This window comes from Nerophis lumbriciformis, linkage group LG18, assembly GCF_033978685.3.
Source record: "Nerophis lumbriciformis linkage group LG18, RoL_Nlum_v2.1, whole genome shotgun sequence".
NCBI lineage: Eukaryota > Metazoa > Chordata > Actinopteri > Syngnathiformes > Syngnathidae > Nerophis > Nerophis lumbriciformis.
Genome location: NC_084565.2, coordinates 9,183,257 through 9,207,500, shown reverse-complemented (window position 1 = coordinate 9,207,500; position 24,244 = coordinate 9,183,257). Strand labels below are relative to the sequence as shown.

Genomic DNA, 24,244 nt, shown 5'->3' with positions numbered 1-24,244 from the left:
TATGGGCCTGTTGATGCTTCTTATATGGGCCTGTTGGATGCTTCTTATATGGGCCTGTTGGATGCTTCTTATGTGGGCTTGTTAGATGCTTCTTATGTGGGCCTGTTGGATGCTTCTTATGTGGGCCTGTTGGATGCTTTTCATATGGGCCTGTTGGATGCTTCTTATTTGGGCCTGTTTGATGCTTCTTATATAGGCCTGTTTGATGCTTCTTATATGGGCCTGTTTGATGCTTCTCATACGGGCCTGCTGGATGCTTCTTATATGGGCCTGTTGATGCTTCTTATATGGGCCTGTTGGATGCTTCTTATACGGGCCTGTTGGATGCTTCTTATGTGGGCCTGTTGGATGCTTTTTGTATGGGCCTGTTGGATGCTTCTTATATGGGCCTGTTTGATGCTTCTTATATGGGCCTGTTTGATGCTTCTTATATGGGCCTGTTTGATGCTTCTTATATGGGCCTGTTTGATGCTTCTTATATGGGCCTGTTTGATGCTTCTCATACGGGCCTGCTGGATGCTTCTTATATGGGCCTGTTGATGCTTCTTATATGGGCCTGTTTGATGCTTCATATATGGTAGTGTTTGATGCTTCCTATATGGGCTTTTTGGATGCTTCCTATATGGGCCTGCTTGATGCTTCTTATAGGGGCCCGTTTAAGTCAACATCAAACTGAATGAAGCTCAAGCATGACTGCATCCAGGAGTTATGGGCTGCTCGTGCCATAATTCACCTTTAGTGCTGGATGCAGAATCACAGGTCTACTCCCAGAGGGAACCTCTTCTGCCTCTGAGCATCCTCCAAAAATATTGCTCTCTCAGCCTCAACCCCCTCTACCCATTATCGCTCTGTCTCACACACACACCCACACCCACACCCACACACACACACACACACACACACACACACACACACACACACACACACACACACACACACACACACACACACACACACACCATCGCTGCAATCATTGCTGCATGGTGTGTCGTGGGTGTGAGTCAAGTGTTAAACTTTCACACTAATCCAATCCTGCAGGTTATTACTGTTGTAAGTCCAAAAGCACGTATCACTTCTCCAATGTGCGGGTTAGTCTGGGAAGGTGTATATATATATATATATATATATATATATATATATATATATATATATATATATATATATATATATATATATATATATATATATATATATATATATATATATAATAATTACTATTTGTCTGGGAGGGGCTGACAGGCGAGCACAGGGACTGAAAAGCAATGAAGATCACAACACTGGCGCTAAGTCCACACTGTGGCCCCGCCCCCCGGGGTCAAAAACCATCTGTGTTCCAAGTAGTTTGACGGGATGCTCGAAAATATCATTTCAGAGAGCATTTTAAGGAACGACTCAAACAAATGGGACACGTTTAGTGATGATTTTGACATGGTTTGGGCGTAGTTATGATTAATAACACGTTAATTACACACTAATCCCATAAAACGTTAACAACTTTAAAACAGTAACGACACAAACGCAAATGTTTGTAGCACAAAACAGCACACACAATTGGGAGAAGTTTGGGGAGAATTTGACATAGTTGGGGGGGGGATCTAGTCATGATTAGTAACACAGTCATAACAAAAAACATTAAAACCTTAACTTCAAAACTATTATAGTCCATATTTTTTTGCAGCACATACGATTGAGACTGGTTTGGAGAGTTAACAAGAAAACGTTAATTACTTAAAAACTATAATAGTTAGCCATTTTTTTAAATATAATATACAAAAAATGACGAATGGGACAAGTTTAGGGAGATTTTCACATATTTGGGAGGTGGGGGGGTCCAATTATGATTAGTCACAAGTTAATTACACGTTAATAACAAACAATAGCCCACAAACAAAGCACAAACGGTTGGGACTGGTTTGGGGAGATTTGGACATAGTTGGGGGGTGTAGTTATAATAAGTAGTTTTTATTTCTATTTAAATTTTCTATTATATGTTCTAACTTTGTTTTTTATTTTTTTTATACTTTGTAGCACTTTGAGATTTTAACAAATGTAAAGTGTATTATTATTATTATTATTATTATCAACACATTCATTACACGTTAATAACATAAAACCATTAGATTTAAACATTAATAGACCACGTTTTTTTTGCAGCACAAACGATTGGGACTGGTTTAGAGAGTTAATAAAAAAAGGTGAATGACTTAAAACTATAATAGTTAGCCATTTTTTTTTATAATAGACATGAAAAAAATGGATTAGTAACACGTTAATAACAAACACTAGCTCACAAATGAAGCACAAAACGAATTGGACCGATTTGGAAAATGTATTTGAGAATAATTTAACATTTTTAAAAGTGTAATGGCATAATGTTTTTTCAGCACAAAGGTGTGGACAAGATTGGGGGGTCTTTTTACTCACAATGTCAACTTAATGGGTTCTACATGTAAAGCGACTTTGGGTACTTAGAAAAGCGCTATATAAATCCCAGTTATTATTATTATTATTATTATTAACTCATCATCAGCTTGTTTTCTATAAAAGATTCAGAAAGAGGAATAAAAACACCACTTTTTCATGATTTGAGAAATGCATTAAAAAAACACTTTAAAAGTGATGATTATGTGGAAGAAAGATAAAAAATGCAAGAAGCGTCTCTTACCTTTGTAGGTATGTCGGAGCCGCACGCAGGTGAGATGTTCCAGGCAGCAGGTGAGATGTTCCCCACGCAGGTGAGATGTTCCGGGCAGCAGGTGAGATGTTCCCCACGCAAGGTGTGTTGTTCCCGACAGCAGGTGAGATGTTCCGCACGCAGGTGTGTTGTTCCGGGCAGGAGCGCCTCTTCTATCCGTCCGAGCGTCGACACTGTGCGGCTTCTTATGAGGCGAGAGAGGCTGGCCCGCACCGAGCGGCGCTCGCCCCCGGGAGGAGCGCGTCCACGCTGTGGCCGCGAGTGAGGGGGGGAGGGGGTGTTGGAGACTTGGTGAGGGCTCGCAGTCACGTGGGGGGGATCGACTGATTCCTATTGATGACGTCACGCGGTTGGTGGACGCCGAGGTGACGCACACGTTTGTTTTTGGGAAATAAAAACATTTACTCAAAGGGCACAAACTTGATCTGTAGTAGTGGATAAAAGCAGACTTTAAACATAATAGTGACAATATGGCGACTGAATGCTTATAAAAGCAGACTTTTAAACATAATAGTGACGAATATGTACCGCAACTCACACTGGATGCGGCGAAGCGCGCCCTCTAGTGGATGAGGGGTGACGTCACAGGGATGATCATAAAGCATCCATCCATTTCCTACCGCTTATCCCGTTTTTGGGGTCGCGTCCTTTATTACATTTGGATGTCATCGTCTTATTTGCAAATTTGGCCGTGACGCATGCGCATATATTATTTTAAAAGGCTAAATGATAGCTACTGCTCTTTGTTTATAATGTCTATTTTCTGCTGAATCTACTCTCTATTTTATGTTGCATATACTGTAATATTGTACATGATATAAACATACAATATATCAGTACATATCATATACTGTACATATATTATGTAAATATTACATATATGTTATATTGCAACTATGGTACAATTTTAGTCTATTTTATACCTGCATTATCCTTTCCATCCTTTGTAACTGAACTACTGTGTGGAACAATTTCCCTTGTGGATCAATAAAGTTTGTCTAAGTCTTATACATATTTAAAAGATGGTGGTATTAATAGTTAACATTTCAGCTTGATCTCATATGCCTTTTTGCCCTCTTACCATTCTTGCAGTTTATTTATTTTTGCTTTTTTTGGAAGATGTGTTTATTTCATTTCGACAGGCACATTAAAAAATGAGCCAAGGTCCACAAATGGCCCCCAGGCAGGCCCTCGGCTTTAAAGTACCAGTATAGTGGGGACAATAAATGCTATTTATATGCTAAAATGTGTTTCATTTTGTCCGTTAAAACATATCCGATTATATTTCCAATCCGCAAAATATGTGAAAATATCGTCGAAACACCCACAAAATGCCGCAGTTTTAAAAACGCCCATTTTGAATACGCCCTTTCGGCAATTTCCGCACATTTGGGATCCGATGACGTCACAATGGGAACGCCTCTGCACTCTGTGTTCCCACCATGGCAGAATCGGTAACAAACAACAAAGACGACTATTTTTGGACAAATTAGGATTCACAACCCTATCTTTTTGAAGCTGAACATACTGAGGATGAACTGCTGCTTAGAAGCCAGCAGGAAGGAAGGGTGAGACGTTGGAGCAAACGGAAGCTGAAAGAGGGAGGTGAAAGTGGTTTTGGCGCTATAAATGTGTAACTTGAACCATGGTGTTTAGACATAAACGGAGTGCTTACCCAAATAAACCAGAAAAACATTTATTTTTTTCACGCATTGATTTGTGTTTCCATAGCAACGCACGTCCGACTTCTGGCAACAATTGTGCGTTCCTGCTTTCAGAAACAAATGCGAGTGTGTTCTAATCATGACAGACTTGGTAACAGACAACAGAGATGACTATTTTTGGACAAATGAGGATTCACAACCTTATCTTTTTGAAGCTGAATATATGGAGGATGAACTGTTGCTTCTAGAAGCCAGCAGGAAGGAAGGGTGAGACGTTGGAGCAAACGGAAGCCGAACGAGGGAGGTGAAAGTGATTTTGACATGGCACCCCAAACCATCACCCAACCATGCAAATTTTGCATTTCCTTTGGAAATCGAGGTCCCAGAGTCTGGAGGAAGACAGGAGAGGCACAGGATCCACGTTGCCTGAAGTCTAGTGTAAAGTTTCCACCATCAGTGATGGTTTGGGGTGCCATGTCATCTGCTGGTGTCGGTCCACTCTGTTTCCTGAGATCCAGGGTCAACGCAGCCGTCTACCAGCAAGTTTTAGAGCACTTCATGCTTCCTGCTGCTGACCTGCTCTATGGAGATGGAGATTTCAAGTTCCAACAGGACTTGGCGCCTGCACACAGCGCAAAATCTACCCGTGCCTGGTTTACGGACCATGGTATTTCTGTTCTAAATTGGCCCGCCAACTCCCCTGACCTTAGCCCCATAGAAAATCTGTGGGGTATTGTGAAAAGGAAGATGCAGAATGCCAGACCCAAAAACGCAGAAGAGTTGAAGGCCACTATCAGAGCAACCTGGGCTCTCATAACACCTGAGCAGTGCCAGAAACTCATCGACTCCATGCCACGCCGCATTAACGCAGTAATTGAGGCAAAAGGAGCTCCAACCAAGTATTGAGTATTGTACATGCTCATATTTTTCATTTTCATACTTTTCAGTTGGCCAACATTTCTAAAAATCCCTTTTTTGTATTAGCCTTAAGTAATATTCTAATTTTGTGACACACGGAATTTTGGATTTTCATTTGTTGCCACTTCAAATCATCAAAATTAAATGAAATAAACATTTGAATGCATCAGTCTGTGTGCAATGAATAAATATAATGTACAAGTTACACCTTTTGAATGCAATTACTGAAATAAATCAAGTTTTTCAAAATATTCTAATGTACTGGCTTTTACCTGTATATGCATACTAGTTTGAGCTATTTGGCTGCTCTAGTTTTTATTTATTTTTATTTTTTATTATCTTTTTATTTTGTTTTTTTTGTTTTTTTTAATACACTGTAGCACTTTGAGGTTGTTTACTCAATGTAAAGTGCTTTTTACAAATAAAATCTATTATATTATCATTATTATTAACTTGGAGCCATGCTATGCCGACATAAATGGAGTGCTTACCCAAAATAAACTGTAAAAAAACTTCCCCGGCCAGCTGGACCCAACGCACAACTGTCCATGGAGTGACTCACTATAATATTGATCATGATACACATCATGTGTGTTAGTACAACTACACTACATACACTGTCTGGCCAGCTGTGTACAAACAACACATGAAAGAATACTTTACTGTAATATGATTGTTCATGTTTGTCACTCAGTACAGATTGGTTAAAAGTTCAAGTTAAAGTACCACTGATAGTCACACACACACGAGGTGTGGCGAAATTATTCTCTGCATTTGACTCTTGATCACCCCCTGGGAGGTGAGGGGAGCAGTGAGCAGCAGCGGTGGCTGCGCCCGGGAATAATTTTTGGTGATTTAACCCCCAAATAGGGATGTGAATCTTTGGGCATGTAACGATTCAATCCAACTTTGATCCCTGGGGTGAGGATTCGATTTGGAATTGACTCACGCTTCACGTAATGTATTATTCGGCATAATAAATATAACAAGAACATTCCCGTGGAAATGGGCCTGCTATGTGTGCCCTAAACCAGCGGTCCCCAACCTTTTTTGCACCACGGACCGCTTTAATGTAGGCATTATTTTCAGGGACCGGCTTTCCACTCGTGCCAGATAAATACAGCAAGAATAAGTGCAAGAAAAATACAAGTCATTGTAACGCTGAATTAGTGTTTCTTTGCAGTGAGATGCAAATGGAAATCAGCCTTTGGCTACAATCTGTCACTTTTCTGTCTGATATGTTCATTATTTCCTTATTTTGCAACATTTTCTTTGTCATTTTGCAATGTTTTCTTTATTTTGCAACATTTTTCTTGTTATTTTGCAACGTTTTCTTTATTTTGCAATATTTTGCTTGTTATTTTGCAAAGTTTTCTTTATTTTAGAAAAAAATTTTTGTAACTTTGCATTGTTTTCTTTGTCATTTTGCAACCTTTTCTTTGACATTTTGCAACCTTTTCTTTATTTTGCAACCTTTTCTTTATTTTGCAACATTTTCTTTGTCATTTTGCAAGGTGTTGCATGTCATTTTGCAACATTTTCCTTGTTATTTTGCAACGTTTTCCTTGTTATTTTGCAACGTTTTCTTCATTTTGCAACATGTTTCTAATTTTGCAAGGTTTTCCTTATTTTGCAATATTTTGCTTGTTATTTTGCAATGTTTTCTTTATTTTAGAAAGTTTCATTTTCTTTGTCATTTTGCAACGTTTTTATTTTGCAAAATTTTCTTTGACATTTTGCAACATTTTCTTTGACATTTTGCAAAGTTTTCTTTATTTTGAAACCTTTTTCTTGTTATTTTGCAACGTTTTCTTTATTTTGCAATATTTTGCTTGTTATTTTGCAACGTTTTCTTTATTTTAAAAATTGTTTTTTGTAATTTTGCATTGCTTTATTTGTCATTTTGCAACCTTTTCTTTATTTTGCAAAATTTTCTTTGACATTTTGCAACCTTTTCTTTATTTTGCAAACTTTTTTTTATTTTGCAACATTTTCTTTGACATTTTGCAACCTTTTCTTTATTTTGCAACCTTTTTTTTAATTTTGCAACGTTTTCTTTGTCATTTTGCAACATTTTCCTTGTTATTTTGCAATGTTTTTCTTGTTATTTTGCAACGTTTTCTTCATTTTGCAAGGTTTTCTTTATTTTGCAATATTTTGCTTGTTATTTTGCAACGTTTTCTTTATAATACATTTTCTTTGATATTTTGCATTGTGGCCCTGTGATGAGGTGGCGACTTGTCCAGGGTGTACCCCGCCTTCCGTCTGAATGCAGCTGAGATAGGCTCCAGCACCCCCCACTACCCCAAAAGGGACAAGCGGTAGAAAATGGATGGATGGATGGGAACCCCCAATTCCAAGCCTTGATGCTGAGTGCCAAGCAGGGAGGTAATGGCTCCCATTTGTATAGTCTTTGGTATGACTGTCCTATCACAGTGTTGTGTGTTACAAACTCAAACGCGATTCGGGTGCGGACGTAGAAGCTAGCTAATCCCGTGCCGTAGTTAGCATTTAGGGCTAATACCGAAGCGCGCCGATGTGTTAGCACGCTAGAAAAATAGTTCCTCACTGTTCACTCTTACAATAACAATGTTGCTAGAGTTTGTTATTACACAGGTTACACAATGTCAATTAAGTATTGTTGACGGTTTTTGAATGCATATTAAAGTAATTTAGGAGGTAGAATTGATCTTAATAATCATAATAATAGATTTATTTGTAAAAAGCCTTTTACATTGAGTAAACAACTTAAAAATACTGCTACAGTGAATTTAAAAAAATATATTAAAAAAAAGATAATAAAAAATAAATACAAGTAAAAACTACAACAGCCAAATACCGTATTTTTCAGACTATAAGTTACAGTTTTTTTCATAGTTTGGCCGGGGGTGCGACTTATACTCAGGAGCGACTTATGTGTGAAATGATGAACACATTAGTGTAAAATATCAAATAATATTATTCATCTCATTCACGTAAGAGACTAGACGTATAAGATTTCATGGGATTTAGCGATTAGGAGTGACAGATTGTTTGGTAAACGTATAGCATGTTCTATATGTTATAGTTATTTGAATGACTCTTACCATAATATGTTACGTTAACATACCAGTTGGTTATTTATGCCTCATATAACGTACACTTATTCAGCCTGTTGTTCACTATTCTTTATTTATTTTAAATTGCCTTTCAAATGTCTATTCTTGCTGTTGGCTTTTATCAAATACATTTCCCCAAAAAATGCCACTTATACTCCAGTGCGACTTATATATGTTTTTTCCTTCTTTATTATGCATTTTCGGCCGGTGCGACTTATACTCCGAAAAATACGGTAGCTAAAACTAGTTTAAAAAATACAGTAGCTAAAAAAGGCTTTTTTTAAAAAGAAGGGATTTCAAGCCTTTTTTAAAAGCATCCACAGTCTGTGGTGCCCTCAGGTGGTCAGGGAGAGCGTTCCACAGACTGGGAGCATCGGAGCAGAAAGCCCGGTCTCCCATTGTTCGTATCTTGAACGGGTTTGTACTGAAACTGTCATTTTGTTTTACTTTTTAAGTGCAATGACAAATTTCCATTCCATTCCATAGTTGTGTTTGTTTAAATTCCATTCTATACTACCACGTATTTACGGCTAACAATGCATTTTTTATTACTGTTAGCCCAATCTTAAGTGTATTGAAATTGAATCTCAAATAATAAAAAAAAGTCCAACCTTTTCAGACGGTTTTGCTTGGATGTGACTTTTACTGTAAGTACAGTTTTTGACTACAGATCCATTCATGACCGCCATCTTTCCTGAGAACAAGCAGCTTGTGTGCTAACTCACACGGGGAATTGTTTGACATTTCTAATGTTTGTCAGTTGCGTGTCCAACTGAAAGAAATAGTTGTCAGCATTATTGAAAGCAGTCAAGGAGATTTGTGCTAATTTGGTTTGAATACGAGAATAAGTGCGATAAGTAAATAAAGGCCAGCCTGCTGGAAGCAGATACCAGCTGGAAGCTGGGAGAAACCCTCTGTGTCAAGTGCAAAAATGCTTTGTGTGAAGTGTGTTCATGCAGTTTTTATTGTCGTGTGTCGGCTGATTGTTATGCTCTTTGGTTTCCATTTTCCAGATTGAAATGCATGCACACGTCGAGCTCTGTGTTTAGTGTCAGCAGCGCTACTCACACGCTGAAAACATCACGCCGTGAGCACATATTTGTGTTAAAGCATCATGAAAGGAAACATTTTGTGAAAAAACATTCAAGCAATTTAGTTTGGAATCAATCTGCAGACGTAAATAGAACTACTACTAAGCAGCTGGTTGACTATGGAGGTTACTTTGTGTCTTTAGAACTGCATTTTTATTACATTCAAGTATGCTGACAATTTCATTGAAAACTTGTCAGCAAATGTGTTAAAAAATAATATTTTTAATATTTTGTTGCTTCAAAACTCAAGACTCACTCCCGGTAAATTAGGACTGAAGCAATTGATGGTGTCTAAGAAGCAGCCAATGAAGTGCTTCAGTCTTTATTTACAGAAAGTGGGTCTTGAGTTTTGAAGCAACAAAGAATTCTACACTGAATTTTTTTACACAAAATTTTTCTGTACGGAATTTTTATGCACTGATTTTTTTTTAATACTTAATTTTTAAACACTGAATTTTTCTGCCCTGAATTTTTTTCACACTGAATTTTTTTGTCCTGATGTTTTTACACTTAATTTTTATTCGCTGAATTTTTCTCCGCTGATCTTTTTACACTTGATCTTTATACACTGAATTTTTCTGCATTGATTTTTTTTTACACTGAATTTTTCTGCACTGATTTTTTTACACTTAATTTATATACACTACATTTTTCTGCATTGATTATTTTACACTTAATTTTTAAACACTGATTTTTTTACACCAAATTTTACTGCCGTGATTTTTTTTTACACTTAATTTTTAAACACTGAATTTTTATGCACGGATATATTTACACTTAATTTTTATACACTGAATTTTTCTGCCCTGATTATTTGTTTTTACACATCATTTTTATATACTTTATTTTTCTGCACTGAATTTTTCTGCCTGGATTTTTTTTTTTACACTTAATTTTTAAACACTGAATTTTTATGCACGGATTTATTTACACTTAATTTTTATACACTGAATTTTTCTGCCCTGATTTTTTGTTTTTACACACCATTTTTATACACTGAATTTTTCTGCACTGAATTTTTTTCACACTGAATTTTCCTGTCCTGATTTTTTTACACTTAATTTTTATTAGCTGAATTTTTTTCACACTGAATTTTTCTGTCCTGATTTTTTTTACACTTAATTTTTATTAGCTGAATTTTTCTCCTCTGATTTTTTTACACTTAATTTTTATTAGCTGAATTTTTCTCCTCTGATTTTTTTACACTTAATTTTTATACACTGAATGTTTCTGCATTGTTTTTTTCACTGAAATTTGCTGCATTGAAGTCTTTTAGACTGATTTTTTTACACTGTATTTTACACACTGAATTAAAAGACTGAAGCAATCGATGGTGTCTAAGAAGCAGCCAATGAAGTGCTTCAGTCTTTATTTACAGAAAGTGGGTCTTGAGTTCTGCGATGAGGTGGCGACTTGTCCAGGGTGTACACTGCCTTCCGCCCGATTGTAGCTGAGATAGGCTCCAGCGCCCCCCGCGACCCCAAAAGGGAATAAGCGGTAGAAAATGGATGGATGGATGGGTCTTGAGTTTTGAAGCAACAAAGAATTCTGCACTGAATTTTTTTAACACAAAATTTTTATGTATGGAATTTTTAATACTTAATTTATATACACTAAATTTTTCTGCATTGATTTTTTTACACTTATTTTTCTGCCGTGATTTTTTTTTTACACTTAATTTTTAAACACTGAATTTTTCCGCACGGATTTATTTACACTTAATTATTTATACACTGAATTTTTCTGGCCTGATTTTTTTTTTTACACATGATTTTTATACACTGAATTTTTCTGCACTGAATTTTTTTCACACTAAATTTTTCTGTACTGATTTTTTTACACTTAATTTTTATACACTGAATTTTTCTGCGCTGATTTTTTTACACTTAATATTTATACACTGAATTTTCTTGCATTGATTTTTTTTTTACACTTCATTTTTTATACGCTGAGTTTTTCTGCATTGTTTTTTTTTTTCACTGAAATTTGCTGCATTGATTTTTTTTATACTTATTTTTTTACACTGTATTTTTACACACCGAAGCAATCGATGGTGTCTAAGAAGCAGCCAATGAAGTGCTTCAGTCTTTATTTACAGAAAGTGGGTCTTGAGTTTTGAAGCAACAAAGAATTCTGCACTGAATTTTTTTTACACAAATTTTTTCTGTACGGAATTTTTTACACTTCATTTTTATACAGATTTTTTTTACACTGAATTTTTCTGCACTGATTTTTTTTACACTTTAATTTATATACACAAATTTTTTCTGCATTGATTTTTTTACACTTAATTTTTAAGCACTGATTTTTTTACACCAAATTTTTCTGCCGTGATTTTTTTTTACACTTAATTTTTAAACACTGAATATTTCTGCACTGATTTCAATCGATCAATCAATGTTTATTTATATAGCCCTAAATCACAAGTGTCTCAAAGGGCTGCACAAGCCACAACGACATCCTCGGTACAGAGCCCAGAGATTTATTTACACTTAATTTTTATACACTGAATTTTTCTGCCCTGATTATTTTTTTTTTTTTTACACATCATTTTTATACACTGAATTTTTCTGCACTGAATTTTTTTCACACTGAATTTTTCTGAACTGATTTTTTTACACTTAATATTTATTCGCTGAATTTTTCTCCGCTGATTTCTTTTACACTGAATTTTTCTGCATTTTTTTTTTTTTTTACACTTAATTTTTATACGCTGAGTTTATCTGCATCGATTTTTTTTTTACTGAAATTTACTGCATTGAATTCTTTTACACTGATTTTTTTACACACCGAATTTAAAGACTGAAGCAATCGATGGTGTCTAAGAAGCAGCCAATGAAGTGCTTCAGTCTTTATTTACAGAAAGTAGGTCTTGAGCTTTGAAGCCACAAAGAATTCTGCACTGAATTTTTTACACAACATTTTTCTGTACGGAATTTTTTACACTTAAGTTTTGTACAGATTTTTTCTGCACTGATTTTTTTTTAAACCAAATTTTTGTGCCGTGATTTTTTTTACTCTTAATTTTCAAACACCGAATTTTTCTGCACGGATTTATTTACACTTAATTTTTATACACTGAATTTTTCTGCACTGAATTTTTTTCACATTGAATTTTTCTGTACTGATTTTTTTACACTTAATTTTTCTCCGCTGAATTTTTCTCTGCTGATTTTTTACACTTAATTTTTCTGCATTGATTTTTTTTTACACTTAATTTTTATACGCTGAGTTTTTCTGCATTTATTTTTTTTTCACTGAAATGTACTGCATTGAATTATTTTACGCTGATTTTTTTACACTGTATTTTTACACACTGAATTAAAAGATCCTGTCTAAGAAGCAGCCAATGAGCTGCTTTAGTCTTAGTTTACAGAAAGTGGGTCTTGAGTTTTAAAGCAACGAAGAATTTGCAGTGAATTTTTTTTTAAACTGAATTTTTTTGTGTGGAATTTTTTACACTTAGTTTCTATACAATGAATTTTTCTGCATTGATTTTTTTTTACACTGAATTTTTCTGCCCTGATTTTTTCTTACACTTAATTTTCATACACTGAATTTTTCTGCCCTGATTTTTTTTACAATTAATTTTTAAACACTGAATTTTCTGCACTGATTTATTTACACTTAATTTTTATACACTGAATTTTTCTGTACAGATTTTTTTACACTTCATTTTTATTCGCTGAATTTTTCTCCACTGATTTTTTCTGTTGCAGGCCACATTAAATAAATTGACGGACCACATCACATACAATTATGTGGCGGACCACATAAGATGTGGCAGACATAAAATAATGTTAGGCCACTTAAAATGACGCGGCAGAACCACATAAAATACTGATGCGGGCCACATAAAATGAGGTGGTGGGCCATTTTAAATCATTTGGCGAGCCAGATTTGGCCCCCGGGATTTGAGTTTAAACCTGTGATCTAAAATACTGACTGAAACTAACAATGTTAGCAATAGCATTTGTTGCACTTCCTGCATCATCTAAACTTTACCAGGAAATGTCATCATTTAAAATATTTTCATTAAACATCACACTTTAGTTGTGTCCTGTTACTTTTCACACAGGGGGTCCAAACTTTTTCAACCGCGGGGCCACTTTGGTACATTTAGTATACGATTAAAAATACTGTTATGTTAACAAAAACAAATACAGTAGTTGTTAGTGTTACTGTATATTCAATATTCAATATCGAAGCCCTTTCATTTCTAGAACATGTTCAGGGCCAATGAAAATATAACTGCAGGCCAAAAATGGCCCCCAAGCTGCACTTTGGACACCCTAACAAATGTGGAATATTCCACAAGTCCCATGGTCCAGTTGTTAGTCAGACTTTACCTCAATCATGTCCTTCTAACTGGGCTCTTCACACGCGCTGTAAAGCAGCTGCAGTCCAACCGGAATGCTGCTGCTCGAGTCCTGACGAAAAGCGGGAAACACGACCATATTAGTCCAGTGCTGAGGTCACTGCACCGGCTTCCTGTCCACTTTAAAACAGCTCATCTTGTGCACAAGTGGTCTCAAAGTACATCTAGACCTGAGAACCTCAGCGGTGGTCTCCAGCTGGTGCCCAGAGTGACGGAGTCAGTTTTAATGCTCCTCAAATCTGGAATAAACTTCCAGATGATGCGAGACGTTGGCATTGTTCAAAGCCAGGCTGGAAACACTTTTATTTCATGGTGCATTTGACAACTGAATGTATTTTATCAACACTATTTGCTTGTAATTCTTTCCTCAATAGTTTATACTTTATTTGCCTTCTTTTAATTTTATGCATCTGTAAAATAAAAATAAACATGCTTTATTTTTCTATGACTTTTACATCACAGTCCTGGTCCCTCATTTTTGATGTTATCTATTCATTGTTTTTGTACATGTTGAGTGTTTCTAGTTCAATAAGTGTAGAGTTGAAGAACAAACCCTCGGCATCAAACTCCATCTTTAACGGCCGTTGTTTTCTACTCGCACACAAACCGGAAACACCAGAATGATTCAAATGAAGACTTCTTTCACAGAAAACAGAACAAGGTGACAAATGTGTTTTCTGTCAGTAAAGGTGCTAGAAATGTCTCACCTGAGAACCAAATCACAGCTTAGAGTCTGAGAGGACGCGGTGACTTCAAAGGGAACTCAGGACTGTTGGGGTGCATGTTCTTCACAGAAGAACACTGCCACCTAGTGGACGGCGTGCATCCTGCAGCAGCCTTCACAGAAGAACACTGCCACCTAGTGGAGGGGCGTTCATCCTGCAGCGGCCTGACTGGTGAACACTGCCGGGACTCGACACTTCATTAAAACACTACAGCCTTCACAGGAATGACAAATAATCTTTCAACCTGATTGCACATGAAATTATGGAAGCCCCTTTCCGCCAATAGTCTTAATTAGGAGATACAAAGTCAATTATGAGGTAAGAAAGTTGAAATTATGAGATAAAAAGTCATAATTATGAGATAATAGTCGGAATTATGAGATACAAAGTCAATTATGAGATAAAAAGATACTCTTTTTAGATACAAAAATTGAAATTAGAAGTTAAAGTCAAAATGATGAGATAAAAAGTAAATATTATGAGATAAAAAGCTGTAATTATAATATTAAGGTCATAATTATAAGATAAAAAGTCAAAATTGTGAGATAATTTGTATCTCATAAATATGATTTAAATCATAATTAAGCGATAGAACGTCAGAATTATGAGATTAAAAGAAAATTTTGAGATAAAACATTTGATATGAGATTTAAAAAATCAAAATTAGGAGTTAAAAAGTTAATTATGAGATAAGAAAATTGAGATAATGAGATAAAAAGTCATCATTATGAGATAATAGTGGGAATTATGAGATACAAAGTCAATTATGAGATAAAAAGATCTTTTTTTAGATAAAAAAAAATCTAAATTAGGAGTTAGTCAAAATTATGAGATAAAAAGTCAAACTTGTCAGATAATTTGTATCTCATAAATATGATTTAAGTCATAATTAAGAGATAAAACATCAGAATTATGAGATTAAAAGGACATTTTGAGATAAGACATTTGATATGAGATAAAAAGTCATAATTATGAGATTTAAAAAATCGAAATTAGGAGCTAAAAAGTCAATTATGAGATAAGAAAATAGAGATTATGAGATAACAAATCATAATTATGAGATACAAAGTCAATTATGAGATAAAAAGATCTATTTTTTTTTAGATTAAACTAATCGAAATTAGGAGTTAAAGTCAAAATGATGAGATAAAAAGATGTAATTATGATATTAAAGTCATAATTATAAGATAAAAAGTCAAAATTGTGAGATAATTTGTATCTCATAAATATGATTTAAATCATAATTAAGAGATAGAACGTCAGAATTATGAGACTAAAACTTGTATTGAACTCATAATTCATAAATTTGTTTTAATTCTCATAATTCTGAATCTTGTTTTTTGAATGTGGAACGCTCTCCCTGACCACCTGAGGGCACCACCAACTGTGGATGCTTTTAAAAAAGGCTTAAAAACCCTTCTTTTAAAAAAAGGCTTTTTAAAAAAAAAAATATATGCGTGCTAGTTCCAGTTTTTATTTTTATTCATTTTTATTATATATATTTATATTTATATTATATTATTATATTACATCTTATTTATTTTTTTAATACACTGTAGCACTTTGAGGTTGTTTGCTCAATGGAAAGTGATTTTTACAAATAAAATCTATTATTATTATTATTATTAAAAGGACATTTTGAGATAAGACATTTGATATTATGAGATGAAAAGTCATAATTATGAGATTTTAAAAAATCGAAATTAGGAGTTACAAAAAATTATGAGATAAAAAGTCAATTATGAGATAAGAAAGTTGAAATGAGATAGAGTCGAAATTGTAAGATAAAGTCCTAATTATGGGATAAAAAGTCGAAATTATGAGATAGAAAGTCGAAATTGTGACACAAAGTAGAAATTATAAAATAGAACGTTATAATTATGAGATTAAGTCGAAGTTATGAGATAACAAGTTAACTATGAGATAAGAAAGTTGAAATTATGAGATAAAAAGTCATAATTAAGAGATAAAAAGTCATAATTAAGAGATAAAAACTTCTATTTATGAGACAAAAAGTCGCAATTGTGAGAGAAAAAGTCGAAATTATGAGATAAAATGTCATAATGTTGAGTAAAAAAGTCGTAATTATGAGATAATAGTCAGAATTATGAGATACAAAGTCAATAATGAGCTAAAAAAAAAAATCGAAATTATGAGATAAAAAGCCGAAATTATGAGATAAAAAGCCACAGTTATGAGATAAAAAGCCGTAATTATGATATTAAAGTTACAATTATAAGATAAAAAGTCAAAATTGTGAGATCATTTTTATATCAAATATGATTTAAGTCATAAGAAATAGAAGGTCAGAATTATGAGATTAAAAGTACATGTTGAGATAAAACATTTGATATTATGGGATTAAAAGTCATGAGGAGTTAAAAAAAAAAAAAAATAGAAATTATGACATAAAAAGTCAATTATGAGATAAAAAGTCATAATTATGAGACAAAACGTCAATTATGAGATAAGAAAGTTGAAATTATGAGATAAAAAGTCAAAATTGTAAGATAAAGTCATAGTTATGGGATAAACAGTCAAAATTATGACATAGAAAGTCAAGTCATTAATGTGGGATTGAAATAGTAACAAAAAAAAGTAGAAATTATGAAATAAAAAGTTGAAATTGTATTATATAGTCATAATTATGAGATAGAAAGTCAAAATTGTGACATAAGAAAGTAGAAATTATGAGATGAAATGTCACAATTATGAGCTAAATAATTATGAGATTAAGTCAGAGTTATAAAATAAATAAAAAAAATTATGAGATAAGAGAGTTGAAATTATGAGATAAAAGGTCTAAATAATTAAATACAAAATCGAAATTATGAGATATTTATTATGGCACACAGTGACTTTTTATCTCATAATTTAGAATTAGTTATTTCATTATTTAGACTTTTTATCTCATAATTATTACTTTATCTCATAATTTAGATTTTTTAATCTAACAATTCAGATTTTTTTATCCCACAATGATGACTTTATAATAATTTGGATTTTTTTATCTCATAATTTTTACTTTTTATCTCCAAATGACGACTTTTTATCTCATCAATATGATTCAAATCATAATTAACAGATATAACGTCAGAATTATGAGATGAAGAGTACATTTTGAGATAAGAAATGTTATATTATCAGATAAAAAGCCATAATTATGGGATTAAAAAATCGAAATTGTGAAATAAAAAATCGAAATTAGGAGTTTAAAAAAAATCTATTATGAGATAAAAAGTCCTAATTATGAGATAACAAGTCCATTATGGCATAAGAAATTAAAAATTATGAGATAACAAGTCAAAATTGTAAGATAAAGTCATAATTATGGGATAAAAAGTCGAAATTGTGAGAAAGTCATAATTATGGTATATAAAGTCGAAATTGTGACATAAGAAAGTAGAAATGATCAGATAAAATGTCATAATTATGAGACAATAGTCATATTTTTTAGGTAAAGTGAGATAAAAAGTTAATTATGAGATAAGAAAGTTGAAATTGTGAGATAAAAGGTCTAAATAATTAAATAGAAAGTCGAAATTATGAGATAGTTATGGCACACAGTGACTTTTTATCTCATAATTTCAATTTTTTTGTTTACTTATTTAGACTTTTTACGGTAGGAGGCCAAGAAGAAGACCCAGGACACGTTGGGAAGACTATGTCTCCCGGCTGGCCTGGGAACGCCTTGGGATCCCCCGGGAGGAGCTGGACCAAGTGGCTGGGGAGAGGGAAGTCTGGGCTTCCCTGCTTAGGCTGCTGCCCCCGCGACCCCACCTCGGCTAAGCGGAAGATGGATGGATGGATTTCATAATTATTACTTTATCTCATTATTTCGATTTTTTTTTTAATCTCATAATTCGGATTTTTTAATCTAACAATTCAGACTTTTAATTTCTCAATGATGACTTTTTATCTCACAATGATGACTTTTTATCTCGCAATGATGACTTTTTATCTCACAATGATGACTTTTTATCTCACAAGGATGACTTTTTATCTCACAATGATGACTTTTTATCTCACAAGGATGACTTTTTATCTCACAAGGATGACTTTTTATCTCACAATGATGACTTTTTTATCTGACAATGATAACTTTTTTATCTCACAATGCTTACTTTTTATCACACAATGATGACTTTTTTTTATCTCACAATGACGACTTTATCTCACAATGATGACTTTTTATTTCACAATGATGACTTTTTATCTCAGAAGTTGGATTTTATATCTCATAATTGACTTTTTATCTCACAATGATTACTTTATCTCACAATGATGACTTTTTATTTCACAATGACTTTTTATCTCATAAATTGGATTTTTTATCTCATAATTGACTTTTTATCTCACAATGATGACTTTTTATTTCACAATGACGACTTTTTATCTCATAATTTGGACTTTTTATCCCACAATGATGACTTTTTATCTCACAATGATGACTTTTTATCTCACAATAATGACTTTTTATCTCATAATTTGGATTTTTTTTTATCTCATAATTGACTTTTTATCTCACAATGTTGACTTTTTATTTAACAATGATGACTTTTTATCTCACAATGATGACTTTTTATCTCATAATTTGGATTTTCTATCTCATAATTGACTTTTTATCTCACAATGAAGACTTTTTATTTAACAATGATGACTTTTTATCTCACAATGATGACTTTTTATTTCACAATGATTACTTTTTATATCATAATTTGGACTTTTTATCTCACAATGACGACTTTTTATCTCATAATTTGGATTTTGTATCTCATAATTGACTTTTTCTCTCACAATGATGACTTTTTATCTCATAATTTGGATTTTTGTATCTCATAATTGACTTTTTATCTCACAATGATGACTTTTTATTTCACAATGATGACTTTTTATCTCTTCGGGGTTGCGGGGGGCGCTGGAGCCAAGGGAATAAGCGGTAGAAAATGGATGGATGGATTTTTTAATCTCATAATTAGGATTTTTTATCTCATAATTGACTTTTTATCTCACAATGATGACTTTTTATCTCATAATTTGGATTTTTTAATCTCATAATTGACTTTTTATCTCACAATGATGACTTTTTTAATCTCACAATGATGACTCTTTATTTCACAATGACTTTTTATTTCACAATGAGGACTTTTTATCTCATAATTTGGATTTTCTATCTCATAATTGACTTTTTATCTCACAATGAAGACTTTTTATTTAACAATGATGACTTTTTATCTCACAATGATGACTTTTTATTTCACAATGATTACTTTTTATCTCACAATGTCGACTTTTTATCTCATAATTTGGATTTTTTATCTCATAATTGACTTTTTCTCTCACAATGATGACTTTTTATCTCATAATTTGGATTTTTTTATCTCATAATTGACTTTTTATCTCACAATGATGACTTTTTATTTCACACTGATGACTTTTTATCTCTTCGGGGTTGCGGGGGGCGCTGGAGCCAAGGGAATAAGCGGTAGAAAATGGATGGATGGATTTTTTATCTCATAATTGACTTTTTATCTCACAATGATGACTTTTTATCTCATAATTTGGATTTTTTATCTCATAATTGACTTTTTCTCTCACAATGATGACTTTTTTAATCTCACAATGATGACTCTTTATTTCACAATTACTTTTTATTTCACAATGATGACTTTTTATCTCACAATGATGACTTTTTATTTCATAATGATGACTTTTTATCTCATAATTTGGATTTTTTTTATCTCATAATTTGGATTTTTTTTTAATCTCATAATTGACTTTTTATCTTACAATGACGACTTTTTATCTCATAATTGTGATTTTTTTTTTATCACAGAATTGACTTGTTATCTCACAATGATGACTTTTTATTTCACAATGATGACTTTTTATCTCTTCGGGGTTGCGGGGGGCGCTGAAGCCAAGGGAATAAGCGGTAGAAAATGGATGGATGGATGGACTTTTTATCTCATAATGATGACTTTTTAATCTAACAATGATTACTTTTTATTTCACAATGACTTTTTATCTTATAATTTGGACTTTTTATGTCACAATGATTACTTTTTTTTACCTCACAATGATGACTTTTTATTTCACAATGATGACTTTTTATCTCATAATTTGGACTTTTTATCCCACAATGATGACTTTTTATCTCACAATGATGACTTTTTATCTCACAATAATGACTTTTTATCTCATAATTTGGATTTTTTTAATCTCATAATTGACTTTTTATCTCACAATGTTGACTTTTTATTTAACAATGATGACTTTTTATCTCACAATGATGACTTTTTACTTCACAATGATTACTTTTTATCTCATAATTTGGACTTTTTATCTCACAATGACGACTTTTTATCTCATAATTTTGATTTTTTTATCTCATAATTGACTTTTTCTCTCACAATGATGACTTTTTATCTCATAATTTGGATTTTTTTATCTCATAATTGACTTTTTATCTCACAATGAAGACTTTTTATTTAACAATGATGACTTTTTATCTCACAATGATGACTTTTTATTTCACAATGATTACTTTTTATCTCATAATTTGGAGTTTTTATCTCACAATGACGACTTTTTATCTCATAATTTGGATTTTTTTATCTCATAATTGACTTTTTCTCTCACAATGATGACTTTTTATCTCATAATTTGGATTTTTTTATCTCATAATTGACTTTTTATCTCACAATGATGACTTTTTATTTCACAATGATGACTTTTTATCTCTTCGGGGCTGCGGGGGGCGCTGGAGCCAAGGGAATAAGCGGTAGAAAATGGATGGATGGATTTTTTTAATCTCATAATTAGGATTTTTTATCTCATAATTGACTTTTTATCTCACAATGATGACTTTTTATCTAATAATTTGGATTTTTTTAATCTCATAATTGACTTTTTATCTCACAATGATAACTTTTTTAATCTCACAATGATGACTCTTTATTTCACAATGACTTTTTATTTCACAATGAGGACTTTTTATCTCATAATTTGGATTTTCTATCTCATAATTGACTTTTTATCTCACAATGAAGACTTTTTATTTAACAATGATGACTTTTTATCTCACAATGATGACTTTTTATTTCATAATGATGACTTTTTATCTCATAATTTGGATTTTTTTAATCTCATAATTTGGATTTTTTTTTTTATCTCATAATTGACTTTTTATCTTACAATGATGACTTTTTATTTCATAATTTTGATTTTTTTTTTATCACATAATTGACTTTTTATCTCACAATGATGACTTTTTATTTCACAATGATGACTTTTTATCTCTTCGGGGTTGCGGGGGGCGCTGAAGCCAAGGGAATAAGCGGTAGAAAATGGATGGATGGATGGACTTTTTATCTCATAATGATGACTTTTTAATCTAACAATGATTACTTTTTATTTCACAATGACTTTTTATCTTATAATTTGGACTTTTTATGTCACAATGATTACTTTTTTTACCTCACAATGATGACTTTTTATTTCACAATGATGACTTTTTATCTCATAATTTGGACTTTTTATCCCACAATGATGACTTTTTATCTCACAATGATGACTTTTTATCTCACAATAATGACTTTTTATCTCATAATTTGGATTTTTTTTATCTCATAATTGACTTTTTATCTCACAATGTTGACTTTTTATTTCACAATGATGACTTTTTATCTCATAATTTGGATTTTCTATCTCATAATTGACTTTTTATCTCACAATGAAGACTTTTTATTTAACAATGACTTTTTATCTCACAATGATGACTTTTTATTTCACAATGATTACTTTTTATCTCATAATTTGGACTTTTTATCTCACAATGATGACTTTTTATCTCTTAGGGGTTGCGGGGGGCGCTGAAGCCAAGGGAATAAGCGGTAGAAAATGGATGGATGGATGGACTTTTTATCTCATAATGATGACTTTTTAATCTAACAATGATTACTTTTTATTTCACAATGACTTTTTATCTTATAATTTGGACTTTTTATGTCACAATGATTACTTTTTTTACCTCACAATGATGACTTTTTATTTCACAATGATTACTTTTTATCTCATAATTTGGACTTTTTATCTCACAATGACGACTTTTTATCTCATAATTTGGATTTTTTATCTCATAATTGACTTTTTCTCTCACAATGATGACTCTTTATTTCACAATTACTTTTTATTTCACAATGATGACTTTTTATCTCACAATGATGACTTTTTATTTCATAATGATGACTTTTTATCTCATAATTTGGATTTTTTTTATCTCATAATTTGGATTTTTTTTCATCTCATAATTGACTTTTTATCTTACAATGATGACTTTTTATTTCATAATTTTGATTTTTTTTTTTTATCACATACCGTATTTTCCGCACTATAAGGCGCACCTAAAAACCACAATTTTTCTCAAAAGCTGACAGTGCGCCTTATAACCCGGTGCGCTTTATTACGATTCATTTTCATAAAGTTTCGGTCTCGCAACTTCGGTAAACAGCCGCCATCTTTTTTCCCGGTAGAACAGGAAGCGCTTCTTCTTCTACGCAAGCAACCGCCAAGGAAAGCACCCGCCCCCATAGAACAGGAAGCGCTTCACCCGCCCCCGGAAGAAGAAGAAAAAACGCGCGGATATCACCGTACGTTTCATTTCCTGTTTACATCTGTAAAGACCACAAAATGGCTCCTACTACGCGACAAGGATCCGGTTCATAAAAAGACGCAATCTCTCCATCCGCACACGGATTACTACCGTATTTCACAGCAACTGATATTCCTGTGAACTGCACTGTGGAACGGGAGCACGTACGGTGAATATTCGCACCACAGGGAATGAGAAGTCATCCTTCACTGTGGTTCTAGCTTGCCATGCTAACTTCCACCCATGGTGATATTCAAAAGGAAGACCTTGCCAAAAGAGACCTTTCCAGCCGGCGTCATCATAAAAGCTAACTCGAAGGGATGGATGGATGAAGAAAAGATGAGCGAGTGGTTAAGGGAAGTTTACGCGAAGAGGCCGGGTGGCTTTTTTCACACAGCTCCGAAGGCGAACACACCTTCACTAAGACGGGCAGATAGCGCCGGTCGACATACGCCAACATCTGCCAGTGGATCGTAAATGCCTGGGCAGATATTTCGGTCACAACTGTGGTCCGAGCTTTCCGGAAGGCAGGATTCACAGAACTGCTGCACAACAACAGCGACACTGAATCCGATGACTTCGACGAGGCGGAGCCGGCCATTTTTGGATCCCACGCTTGCGCAACTTTTCAATTCGGACACCGAAGACGAAGAATTCGAAGGATTTATGAATGAAGAATAACTTCAGAAGGTGAGCGCTATGTTTATTTTGTGTGTTGTGACATTAACGTTCGAGCAACATTATGTTGCTATTTATTGCTCTACACCATTTTGAATTTTACTATGTTTGTGATTGCACATTTGCGTACATTTTGGGACAGAGTTGTTAGAACGCTGGTTTTCAATATATTATTAAAGTTTGACTGAACTATCTGACTGTTTTTTTGACATTCACTTTAGCGCAGCGTTTTTTTGACATTCACTTTAGCGCAGCGTAGGCGCGGCTTATAGTCCGGGGCGGCTTATTGGTGGACAAAATTATGAAATATGTAATTCATAGAAGGTGCGGCTAATAATCCGGTG

At 33.3% G+C, this 24,244-nt stretch overlaps 1 protein-coding gene across 2 annotated transcripts in view; it reads right to left on the bottom strand.

Moving 5' to 3' along the window:
* The window catches only part of draxina (dorsal inhibitory axon guidance protein a), a 48,748-nt gene extending 33,540 nt beyond the window's left edge, over nucleotides 1–15,208 (bottom strand). The window contains exons 1-2 of one of the 2 annotated variants that reach the window (XM_061977621.1): nucleotides 13,816–15,208; nucleotides 2,666–2,944 (exon numbers count right to left, since the gene is read on the bottom strand). The gene's annotated coding sequence lies outside the window, so the exon portion shown is untranslated. Of the gene's footprint in view, nucleotides 1–2,665; nucleotides 3,185–13,815 lie in introns of those variants that run through there. The other variant, XM_061977620.1, reaches the window with a different exon arrangement.
* Between the last annotated feature and the right edge of the window lie 9,036 nt (nucleotides 15,209–24,244).